Source organism: Nannobrachium achirus (assembly GCF_963921795.1).
Source record: "Nannobrachium achirus genome assembly, chromosome: 3".
In the NCBI taxonomy this organism is placed as follows: Eukaryota; Metazoa; Chordata; class Actinopteri; order Myctophiformes; family Myctophidae; genus Nannobrachium; species Nannobrachium achirus.
Window position 1 is genome coordinate 73,229,943 of NC_137812.1, and position 13,897 is coordinate 73,243,839.

Below are 13,897 nucleotides of genomic sequence, written 5' to 3' on the forward strand. Positions count from 1 at the left end.
ATCCCTATTAAAATGCTTGAGTAGCCTAGTGTAGTCTTGCCAGTCGCTACGAGTTGGACTAAAAGATGCACATACCAAACACATTTTTCGAAAGCAAAACTACGCCGTATCAAGGAGTTTATTAGGTAGGCCCAAAAAGTATGTCCTTGAGCGCAGGGGAATATTTTGGGTTAAAACTTAATCCGGTTTCCGGCAAATTGTAGTCCTTTGAGTACTACAACATGACTTAAAGTGCACGTGGTTTCCTCTCCCGACCGGATCAAACCTCGAAAAGTTAAGTGATCCCAGACTAAACGCCCAGTGGTTCTCAACCTTTTCAGGTCGCGACCCCCCAAAATAATCCTATTTTAACTGGGGACCCCCTGGGGACCCCCTACCCTTACAACAGGGGTGGGCAGCTGTGATGATGGGGAGGGCCACTATATTTCCACATTGACTCCAGAGGGCAACAATGCATATACTGTAGCCTGCAGTCAAAAATAGCAAAAATAGCCGATCTACAAGCTCAAAACGCGTCGCATTGCGGCGAGTTTTGAGCTTGTAGATGGCCTATTTTTGCTGAGGCATTGCATTTTGTATAACACGGGTTCTATAGAGCAGGGGTCTTCAACGTTTCCAGTCCACGGACCCCTTAGTTGAGAGAGATGAAGCAGGGACCCCCACTATATAAGATGCCATATAGTTTCATATTTTGACAGCACAATCATCAGTGTATTCTGGATTCATGTCAATTTGAGTTTTCAGATATTTAACCACTTAAACCGTCAATACTTAATAAACTTCACCTTTCACTCTGTACTAAGTCTGTTCTTTTTTCCCCTCTACACCAAACCTCTTTGCCAAAAATAGCCGACCTACAAGCTCACAATGCCTCGCAGCGTGAGGCGATGTGAGCTTGTAGATCTGCTATTTTTGGCTAATGTCCTCAGAATATGGACGCTAGGATTCAAGTGGTTAACATAAAAAAGGAGAAAAAAAAGCTTCTATCACACAAAGATTTGGAGGACCCCCTGTAGTAACTCTGAGGACCCCCTAGGGGTCCCGGACCCCCTGTTGAAAACCCCTGCTATAGAGAGTATGCGCATGACATCATCATCATCATACCAGGAAGTTATGCGGGAACGCCTACTGAGTGGCAAAAGAAAAACGACTTTCTGGCCTTGACAGCCCATACATTCTAACAGAAAGGTCTGATCTGATTGCATTAAATGATGTTAAATGATGTTTGACTTTGCCACTTGATTTGCTATTAACTTTATGCATACGCATACCCTCTGTTGTGAAAATAGCAGATCTACATGCTCACAACGCCTCGCAACGCGAGGCGTTGTGAGCATGTAGATCGGCTATATATCCGCTATATATTTCCACCTTCACTCCAGAGGGCTACATTCCCTATTGCTACGTCCTACTTTGTCATTCTAGTATCTCATACAAAAGAAGCAAAAATAGCAGACCAACGAGCTTGTAGATCGGCTATTTTTGCTTCTTTTGAATTGGAATCCTGAATTATTTTTTGTTATTTTTTAATTGGAATCCTGAAATGTAACATTTTGATTTAATTTGAAACACATTTAGTCCTACTCATGTTAACTCTATGAACCTAAATAGAAATATTTTACATTGGACATTTTAATACTACTATACTAGTCGTTAAGCTACTAATATGGACTGAAGGAATTAAAGCTGGTCATGTTTGGAATTGTAACAGCTGACATCAATAATATATCAGGTATCCGGTATCAACCTGCGGGCCGCATTAAGTGAAGGTGGGGGCCGCATGTGGCCCCCGGGCCGCCAGTTGCCCATGTATGATATAGACCAGTGGTTCTCAACCTTCTCAGGCCGTGACCCCCAAAATAATCATATTTGAACCGGGGACCCCCCCCCCCCCCCACCCTTACGAGCAGTAAGAGTTGAGGCATAATATTTTGTATAACATGGTTCTATTGTGAAATTAGCCGATCTACATGCTCACAACGCCTCGCGTTTGCGAGGCGTTGTGAGCATGTAGATCGACTATTTTCACAATTTCTGCCCCTAATATGAGACAATTTGGCCAATGTTTAATTTGTCATTTTAGAGGTATTAAAAGGTCCTTAAATTGCCACTTTAGAAACATGCAGATATACCCTCTATACACTTAAACCTTATGTTGGTTTGTTTACAGTTGAGAGAGAAAACAATGTTGCACAATAAGCCCATCATCTGGGGACCCCCCCAAAAAAATAATTTGGGGACCCCCCTGGGGGTCCCGACCCACAGGTTGAGAACCACTGATATAGACAGACAGAGAGAGAGAGAGAGAGAGAGAGAGAGAGAGAGAGATAAAAGCCTAAATAAAGCAGTAGCTGCTCCACTAACATCCTAACAGAGGAACGAATCAACAGTCAACTCAACTGGTCTGTTTATCGTCTGCGTGTGTCCCTCACCGACACCATGCCCTTATATGGTAGAAACACTGTACACACACACACACACGCACGCACGCACGCACGCACGCACGCACGCACGCACGCACGCACGCACGCACGCACGCACACACACACACACACACACACACACACACACACACACACACACACACACACACACACACAGCATGCACCATAACCCACATACACACCTCACCTCTCTCTCTCTCTGTCTCTCTTTCTCACACGCACGCACACAAACCCAGATAACAGAAGATAACAAAAGGACACATAGCCAGATCCCATGGGACTGGAATGTTGGGAGGACCACACACACACGCACACACGCGCACACACGCACGCACGCTCGCGCGCGCACGCACACCATAGTGTTGATGTTACTGTAGACAGAATTACATCTACATTTCTGCTGATTCTAAATATTATGATTTTACTTCACAATAACCTATTCTGCATGTTTATTAATGAGAACATCATTAATATTAATTAATGAATGACTTTCATTCATTCATTCATACAACACACTAGGCCTAGAATTATTGAATGCTTTAACCAGTGAAAAATAGCAGATCTACAAGCTCGCTGTAGATCTGCTATTTTTGAAAAAGTCGTGAAAATGTGTGCACATCTTTGAATATACGTTTTTTCAAAGTGAACGGTTGTAACTCAAATTTTGCTTCTGGGTGGTCCCTGGAACTAAATATTTTGAGATGGGGGTCCGTGGCCAAATAAAAATCATTTTGGGGGTCCTTCACATGACATAGTAGTCTCTCAAGAACAGACTAACTGAGCTCCATGAAAAGGACCTTTTCTTTGACGATGGCTGGCCAGATTGCTGACATAGAAACATTGGTTTTTCAAAAAATCTTGGCAGGATTCAAAAGACACTTATAGAATCGGGTCAAAATTCTAATTTTCACGACTTTTCAAAAATAGCATATCTACAAGCTCACAGCATGGCACTCGGTGCCGCGCTGTGAGCTTGTATATCTGCTATTTTTCAATAGTTAAAGCATAAAAAAATGATACACAATAATGTGTACGCGTTCTGAATGGGTTAATTCCAACACAAGAGGGTTAAGTTTAGTTTAGGATGGCTTCACCAAGGCTGGGATCACTTCACTTCTCGGGGTTGTATCCGGTCGGGAGCAGAAACCATAACACGTCATGTTGTAGTTCTCAAAGGACTACAATTTGGCTGGAAAGATCAAACCGGATTCAGTTTTAACCCAAAAGAATTCCCTGCTGTGCTCAAGGACATATACTTTTAGGTCCTACCTAATAAACTCCTTGATGCGGATTAGTTTTGCTTTTGAAAAATGTGTTTGGTATATGCATCTTTTAGTCCAACTCGTAGCGACTGGCAAGACTATACAAACGGGGGGGAACCAAAACAAAGCAACGCAGCTTCATCTAGTGCAGGGGTCTTCAACGTTTTCAGGCCAAGGACCCCTTAGTTGAGAGAGAGATGAAGCAGGGACCCCTTAGTTGAGAGAGATGAAGCAGGGACCCCCACAACCTTGTCATAGATTCAATATCATTTCATTGTTTGACAGCACAGTCATCAGTGTATTTTGGATTCATGTCAATTTGTGTTCTCAGATATTTAACCATTTGAACTGTCAATACTTCTCTACACCAAACCTCTTTGCCGAAAATAGATCTGCTATTTTTGGCTAAAGTTCTCAGAATCTGGTTAAGAATCTGGCTAAAAAGGAGATTTTCTTTTTTTCTTTCTATCACACAAAGATTTGGAGGACCCCCTGTAGTAACTCTGAGGACCCCCTAGGGGTCCCGGACCCCCTGTTGAAGACGGCCTGCTGTGAACGAGGTTAGCTTCACCTGCAGGTTCCCAAAGGGTTCCCGGTTCGATCCCGGGCTCCCCCAGAGTTAATGTTGAAGAGTCCTTGAGCAAGACTCTGAACCCCTAACTGCTCCTGATGAGCAGGTTGGTGCCAAGCATGGTTTCCTCTGACACGAATGTGTTGGGTGAATGTAATGAATGTGTGTGTGAATGGGTGAATGTAATGAATGTGTGTGTGTGTGTGTGTGTGTGTGTGTGTGTGTGTGTGTGTGTGTGTGTGTGTGTGTGTGTGTGTGTGTGTGTGTGTGTGTGTGTGAATGGGTGAATGTAATGAATGTGTGTGTGTGTGTGTGTGTGTGTGTGTGTGTGTGTGTGTGTGTGAATGGGTGAATGTGATGCACAATCATTGTAAAGGGCCTTGGATAAATGGCGCTGTATACATTTAAAATAAATGTAAAAGGGTAGAAGACACTGATCGATTTGACCGTGGAAATAATCGGTGATCCGATATCCGCCATCATTTCAGTATGGTGCATTCATAGTTGAACACGGGACGAATTAACGTTCATTTTACTGAATTATTTTAAATGGGAAAACATCAGCGTCTCTAGCAACACTCTAATACATACATGGGCAACTGGCGGCCCGGGGGCCACATCTTCAACGTGTTCAGGACAAGGACCCCTTATATGAGACAGAGATGAAGCAGGGACCCCTTATATGAGACAGAGATGAAGCAGGGACCCCCACAACCTTACAAGGAAGATTCTCAAAGAGAACACCAGCACTCACGGAACAGTCCTATAAAGGCTCTTTTTATTTTACATTAAGGTTTGCATGGTATGCTGCATAGCAGCCAGTAGCAACGAACGCGTTTCACGCCTTCATCAGCGTTGTATACCCCCACAACCTTATCATAGATTCCATACAGTGTCATTGTTTGACAGGACACTCATCAGTGTATTTTGGATTCATGTCAATTTGTGTTTTCAGATATTTAACCACTTGAACCGTCAATACTTGATAAAACTTGACCTTTCACTCTGTACTTAGTCTGCTCTTTTTCCCCTCTACACCAAAACTCTTTGCAGCGAGGCGTTGTGAGCTTGTAGATCTGCTATGTTTGGCTAACGTTCTCAGAATATGGACGCTAGCTGGGTTCAAGTGGTTAATATAAAAAAGGAGGGTGAAAAAAAAGGTTTCTATCACACAAAGATTTGCAGGACCCCCTGTAGTAACTCTGAGGACCCCCTAGGGGTCCCGGACCCCCTGTTGAAGACCCTTGCTCTAATACCAGAGCTCTGTGCTGTGACCACTAAAAGGGGCGGGAACTGCATGATCCTTTTCAGTTGGTAAAAATATCTTCCTAAAAAATAAAAAAATAAAATACATATAGGCCATAATAAGAAGATGACAGTTTGTACCTTTGGTCCCAGAAGAAGAGGACATTTTCCATCAAATATTATTCAAAATGTTTTTTTATTTTATTTTATTTATGTAAGACATGAAACATAACAGTTAACGTCCAATAACTGGTCCCCCATTCAAAGCCACAGTGATAAATACTGCCCCCGTGGCTCCCTCTGCTGGTGCAGGTTGGAAGTGCGTTAGACTATACACCAACAGATTGCCATTGGCAAGACAGTAGATTTCCAGTGGATCGTCAGAACATTGAGCTTGTAGATCAGCTATTTTTTGCTATTGTTATGACCTTCTCTGAATTCAAAGTGTAAATCTATCTATGAAGGTGGATTCTGCTGTTCAATGGGAATGGAGTGGTTTCTTGACATTTACTGTAACTTCTGCATAAAATACACTCCACTCCAATTTTGAGTACCCGAGACGAATAACAGTCTAAAGGTGGTTTCACACTGCTGCGTTTTTCGTTGCGAAATGCGTTTTTCAGGGCAAGGAGAGAGAGAGAGATAGAGAGAGCAAGGGACCGAGTGGTGCGCGAAACGGGCGGCAGTGTGCAACCAGCTTGAGTCTGTATTTTAAAATTTTGGATAAAGACATCTTTTTGCAACAAACTAGACATTTTTTATTTCTTAAAGTCTTAATGCACTCCCCCCTCATTTTGTTGAGTTAGATTGTTTTACTTAACTCATATGTATTAGGAATTATAAGACATAATAAGTGGAAAATCTCCAGCAGTTTGTGGAACAACAGTATAAGTCCGTACAAGCAATATTCAGCAGACAAAGGGAGCAGATAACATTAAAACCGACAATTAAACTAAATGAGGGGTGAATGCATTAACAATTTAACAGATTAAAAATGACTAGTTTGTGGTTTACAGTCTGGTAAATCCAAATATATATATATATAAAAAAATAACAATATGGACATATACTGTTATTGGTCTCAGGTACTCAATTAGAAAGGCAAAAAGTGAAAGAAACCTGTCGGAAACAATGCATTTGCATGATTTTTTCAAGAAAAGATCAGTAAATGCTGAAGAGTTGAACATCTGTATCTGCATTGTTGAATATAATTCAGGTGTTGACACTGAGGGTCTCCCACTGGTGACTGCGGTTTTCCCGGTGAACCTGAGCGCAACGGTGGGGGCGTGGGAGTGTGGGGGACACACCAACGGTGGGGGCGTAGGAGTGTGGGGAACACACCAACGGTGGGGGTGTAGGAGTGTGGGGAACACACCAACGGTAGGGGCGTAGGAGTGTGGGGGACACACCAACGGTGGGGGCGTAGGAGTGTGGGGAACACACCAACGGTGGGGGCGTAGGAGTGTGGGGGACACACCAACGGTGGGGGCGTAGGAGTGTGGGGAACACACCAACGGTGGGGGCGTAGGAGTGTGGGGGACACACCAACGGTGGGGGCGTAGGAGTGTGGGGAACACACCAACGGTGGGGGCGTAGGAGTGTGGGGAACACACCAACGGTGGGGGCGTAGGAGTGTGGGGAACACACCAACGGTGGGGGCGTAGGAGTGTGGGGAACACACCAACGGTGGGGGCGTAGGAGTGTGGGGAACACACCAACGGTGGGGGTGTGGGAGTGTGGGGAACACACCAACGGTGGGGGCGTAGGAGTGTGGGGAACACACCAACGGTGGGGGTGTGGGAGTGTGGGGAACACACCAACGGTGGGGGCGTAGGAGTGTGGGGAACACACCAACGGTGGGGGCGTAGGAGTGTGGGGAACACACCAACGGTGGGGGTGTGGGAGTGTGGGGAACACACCAACGGTGGGGGCGTAGGAGTGTGGGGGACACACCAACGGTGGGGGCGTAGGAGTGTGGGGGACACACCAACGGTGGGGGCGTAGGAGTGTGGGGGACACACCAACGGTGGGGGCGTGGGAGTGTGGGGAACACACCAACGGTGGGGGCGTAGGAGTGTGGGGAACACACCAACGGTGGGGGCGTAGGAGTGTGGGGGACACACCAACGGTGGGGGCGTAGGAGTGTGGGGAACACACCAACGGTGGGGGCGTGGGAGTGTGGGGAACACACCAACGGTGGGGGCGTAGGAGTGTGGGGAACACACCAACGGTGGGGGCGTAGGAGTGTGGGGAACACACCAGCGGTGGGGGCGTAGGAGTGTGGGGAACACACCAACTGTGGGGGCGTAGGAGTGTGGGGAACACACCAACGGTGGGGGCGTAGGAGTGTGGGGAACACACCAACGGTGGGGGCGTAGGAGTGTGGGGAACACACCAACGGTGGGGGCGTAGGAGTGTGGGGGACACACCAACGGTGGGGGCGTAGGAGTGTGGGGAACACACCAACGGTGGGGGCGTAGGAGTGTGGGGAACACACCAACGGTGGGGGCGTAGGAGTGTGGGGAACACACCAACGGTGAGGGCGTAGGAGTGTGGGGAACACACCAACGGTGGGGGCGTAGGAGTGTGGGGAACACACCAACGGTGGGGGCGTAGGAGTGTGGGGAACACACCAACGGTGGGGGCGTAGGAGTGTGGGGAACACACCAACTGTGGGGGCGTAGGAGTGTGGGGAACACACCAACGGTGGGGGCGTAGGAGTGTGGGGAACACACCAACGGTGGGGGCGTAGGAGTGTGGGGAACACACCAACGGTGAGGGCGTAGGAGTGTGGGGAACACACCAACGGTGGGGGCGTAGGAGTGTGGGGAACACACCAACGGTGGGGGCGTAGGAGTGTGGGGAACACACCAACGGTGGGGGCGTAGGAGTGTGGGGAACACACCAACGGTGGGGGCGTAGGAGTGTGGGGAACACACCAACGGTGGGGGCGTAGGAGTGTGGGGAACACACCAACGGTGGGGGCGTAGGAGTGTGGGGAACAACACACCACTGACTATTGCCGATGATGGAGAGGTTATAATATAGCTTTATGTAATGAGAGGCACTCTTGCCGATTTCGTAAGAGACTCGTCGCCAATTGCAAGATATTTAAAAGTAATTTGGGGCCATGATGATAACCTCTTCTTCCCACAACTAGACTAAGTAAGGATTTATATTGTCTGTGTTATTGTTTACAACCACAATTATTCACGTGTGGCAAGATCGCGGTTCCACTAGTTTTTCTTTTTTAGAAGCCTTTTCAGAAGTTAATTTAATGTTTTCCTTTTAATGATTGCCTTTATCCTCATCTAATCTTGCGCTAATGCACACAACTGTTTTCACCAGGTGTTACGGCCTAGTAGGCTTTTCAGAAGTTAATTTAATGTTTTCCCTTTAATGATTTCCTTTATCGCCATCTTGCGCTAATGCACACAACTGTTTTCGCCAGGTTTAAGGTCTTATTTTAGTTGTTTCTCATAAGCTTGCGACCCTCCTTGCCCATCGGCCCCCACCGTTGTGCTTAGGTTCACCGGGAAAACCGCGGTCGCCTCTCACTGACCTCCCCTCCCCTCCCCTCCCTTCCCCTCCCTCCCCTCTCCCCTCCCCTCCCCTCCCTTCCCCATGACATTTTTTAATCGCACAGCCACAGAAAAAAAAAAGTGTGTTAAATGGAAGGGTAAGTACATTTTTGCCTCATTTTATAATGGACGGTTTACTTTTCGGGCAAGTGTACATGACCTTTGGGCAAGTAGAACATGACCTGTACTTGCCCGACGGGCAAAGTGCCTCTGAGACCTTAGTGTCAACCCCTGCTTATTCATAAACCAACATTATGCTCATGTTTACATGTAATCATACATATTCATGTTAAAGAAACACATGTTCCAACCATACATAATGCATCCTGTATGTTATGCATCGTGTTATAATGTTTATGTGTGTAATGTTTACATGTATAATAACAGTTTTAACACAATTTCATTCAATCCTCCCTGGATTAACAGCACTAAGGTGTAACAGTGTATTTAAATATGTATTTATGTATTTTTATTTTTTATTTGTATGAATTGTGTTAAAGGGATATTTCACTATCAAACATGTTTGGGGTCATTTTAATGTGGTGTTTCACCCCTGATCGTTTTTATGTTGCTTGATTCAGCATTTAGTTATTTAATATTCATTTTATCAGATTGTATTATATTATTATGGGGTGAAAATAATACACTACAAAAGACTAGACTTTTGCAACAATGCTCTACAGCACAACAAGCAACCTGAAATATGGTCTCTGTCTAACATCATCCCGGTGCCTAAAGCTGGGGACCTCTCAAAGCCAGACAACTACAGAGGCATCAGCCTGACATGTATCACTGCTAAGGTCTTCAACCGAATGATACTGAACAGGATACGGCATGCCATCGACCCTCACCTGAGAGAGAACCAAAATGGTTTTCGAGAGGAGAGAACAACCGTAGCACAGATCCTGGCATTAAGGAGATTAATAGAGGAGGTGAAAAAGGACAACCTAGCAGCTGTACTGTGCTTCATTGAAAAAGGCTTTTGATTCTATCCACAGAAGCAAGATGGTGAAGATCCTTGAGGCCTACAATGTCCCTCCCAACATTCTCCGGGCTATCGAGACCATGTACGCAAGAACAAGGGCCAAAGTGGTGACCCCAGATGGCAGCAGTGAGGTGTTTGACATCCGAGCTGGTGTAATGCAAGGAGACACCCTAGCCCCCTACCTCTTCATCATAGTTCTAGATTATGCGCTCAGGAAAGCCATAGGTGGACGAGAACAAGAGCTTGGCTTCACGCTAACACCAAGGAGGTCAAGGCGGCATCCCGCAGTAGTTCTGACAGACCTGGACTATGCGGACGACATCAGCCTGCTCTCCGACAGCATGGAACAAGCACAAGAACTCCTGAACAGGGTGGAGATAGAGTGTGCCAAAGTTGGTCTCAGGCTAAATGCTAAGAAAACTGAGGTTATCACCTATAACCTACCTGATCACTCACCTCTGACAACAACAGAAGGAGCTGTGTTGAAGGAAGTCAAGGACTTCAAGTACCTGGGCGCATGGGTCGACTCAACTGAGAAAGACCTTAAAGTAAGGAAGGCACTCGCTTGGAGGGCCCTGAACGGCATGAACAGTGTATGGAACTCTAGCCTCCCCCGCCAAATCAAACTTAGCTTCTTCTTTGCAACAGTGGAGTCTGTTCTCCTCTATGGCAGTGAATGCTGGACCCTGAAGCCAACCCTGCAGAAGTCTCTAGATGGGTGCTACACTAGAATGTTGCGTGCAGTACTCAACATCAACAGGAGTGCACATGTTACCAACAGGAGCCTGTATGAGGGAATACCAAGGGTAAGCGAGAAAATTGCCACCAGAAGAATGAGACTAGCAGGACACTGCCAGAGACATCAGGAGCTTCCAGCCAGCAAATTGGTACTGTGGGAGCCAACACATGGGCACCGGTCGCGAGGACGTCCCACAAAAACATACGTGGACGTACTCAAGGAAGACGTAGGGACACAGAACACCAATGAGCTGGCCAGATGTATGGAGAACCGAGATGACTGGAAACAACGATGGAGGGCTCGTCTGAGGACGACCTAGAGAGATATGGTCCATGCTCAGTGTGACATGGAGGGCTCGTCTGAGGACGACCTAGAGAGACAAAATGTAATAAAATGAATGGAAAAAAGTAATTGAAAACACACACGGCCAGCTCACGCATTAGGAGGACAGCATCGAGTCACCAGAACCAAGGCTAGGCCCCTTTTCCACTGGCCCAACACCACACCACTCCACACCACACCACACCGCCCACTTGTGCCAGGTTGTCCACTACAAGGCCCTGGGTAGAGTGGTGTGAAAGTGCCAAAGTTGTACTAAACGGGGTACTAAAAAGTATCCACTACAGAGTAGGTGGGCCAAACAGGGCCAAACAGGGCCAAACACTTCATAATGAATCACTCACTGATTTTTCATTTAGACCACCAGGATATCGTTGTAATACATTATTATTGTGTTATAACCACTACTATAATCTATTATAGTGTATTATAATTATCATAGTAATAGATTAATACTTTATATGGTGTTATAATCACAGTTATAATCCATTATAGTGTATTATAATTTAGGATAGTTGTAATACAAATTTATATTGTGTTATAATCACAGTTAAAATGGTCAATTTGTTCCTTACCGAAAGGTGTAATGGAAAATGTAAATATTTTTATGTGGTGTGGTGTGGTGTGGTGTGGTGTAGTGTGGTGTGGTGTGGTGTGGTTCTAAAGCTACAGTCGAAAAGGGGCTTTTTTGGAGTTTGAAGTTACAGTGGGTTTGTATAGGAAGGGGGCGTCTGATAAAAAATGAATATCAAATATCTAAATACCGAATCAAGAAACGTACAAACTGTCTGGGGTGAAACATGATAAAATGACCGCCAATCATGTTGTAAAGTAAAATATCCCTTTGACCTTTAACTCATCACAAGCTGTGATTTTTAGATTTATAGACCGTTCAAAGCAAATATGCAGTATAGGCTATTGTGTAAGCGATATATAATGATATAAATAGCGCTACTATGAGCTTGTAGATCTGCTATTATTATTGTTTTAATCGTGAACGATTGTGAAAATATTTGAATATATGTTTAAAGTGATCATTTAGTGCCGCGCTGTGAGCTTGTAGATCTGCTATTTTTTTCATAGCGAAAGCATAAAATAATGCGTTCCCGGTCTCAATGGGTTAATGGTTTAACCCTTAAGACAGTGGTTTCCAACCTTTTCAGGCCGCGACCCCCAAAATAATCATATTTTAACTGGGGACCCCCAAAAATAATCATATTTTAACTGGGGACCCCCCATCCCCACCCTGACGAGCACTAAGAGTTAAGGCATTACATTTTGTATAACACGGTTCTATTGTGAAAATAGCCGATCTACATGCTTACAACGCCTCGCAGCGCGAGGCGTTGTAAGCATGTAGATCTGCTATTTTCAAAATTCCTGCCTCCAATATTTGACCATGTTTAATTTATCATTTTAGAGGCAGACATTGTGGAAAATAGCAGATCGACATGCTCACGATGCCTCGCAACGCAAGGCGTTGTGAGCATGTAGATCTGCTATTTTCACAATATCTGCCTCTAATATTTGACAATGTTTCATTTTTCATTTTAGAGGTATTACAAAGTCCTTTAAATGGTGACTTTGGAAATGTGCAGATAGCCTCTATACCAGGGGTCAGCAACCTTTTTGAAATTAAGTGCCATATGTTTTTATTGTGTAGATAGTCAGTGTGCCATGTAAACATACTACATTTTTAAATGATACCTCATCAAAAACATATTGTGACATATTGTGATTGTCAGGACATTGTCATAAGGATCATTAGACTCAGATCAATAACTCACATATCTCCCTGACTCCCTCCCCAGTCAGAGTTCAGATTATAATGAATGTAGAATTATGTGCAGGTTGTAATTTGCTGCAAATTAGGTGACTTCTCACCCTTCTGCCAGTGACCACCCTCCCCTGTGCCAATGCTGGCACTGTGCCTAAGGTTGCCTGCCCCTTCTCTATACACTTAAACACGTTGTTTTTCATTTTTTTTACTTTTGAGTGAGAAAACAATGCTGCACATTAAGTTAATCATCTGGGGACCCTCCCAGGGGGTTGAGAGCCACTGCCTTAAGGAAGCACATAAAACTCAGCACAAAAAGAAAGGAAACATATAAATAATTAATTATATCTCCCCTTTAATAATACCAAATTGTATTGTGTTTTATATCATCTTTATTGTTGATTTGTCACCTTTACAACGAGGTACAGCTTGTAAGCATCGGGCATTCGAGGCATGAGCTACACAGACAAACGTGTGGGTAGTGCCGACCAGAATTTTGCCAAAATGGCTTGCAATGCTGCTGGCATTTACTCTCGTTTTGGGCTTCCCTGACACTGAGCTTAACATTAACAAAGTGTAAAAATGGCCAATATGTGTTGTTTTATTCTTTCCTTATTACTGTGGGAGAGTGCAATCACTCAATGCTCCAAGCAACAAAGGTGAACACCAAAAGAACAGTATTGCAGGACTGCCAGGCCATTTTGACAATTTTTTGGAGGGGCGCTACCCACACGTTTAGCTGTGTAGCTCATGCCTCGAATGCCTGATGCTTACATGCTGGTATTATTAAAGGGGAGATATAATTAATTATTAATATGTTTCCTTTCTTTTTGTGCTGAGTTTAGTTAACCCCACAGATGTAAAAATCTAGACACCTCATTTTACGCCTCAAAATCACCTCGACTTTTTTACAGACGCCCCGGTGCCGGAGGAGTCTATGGTTAAAGGAGTAGT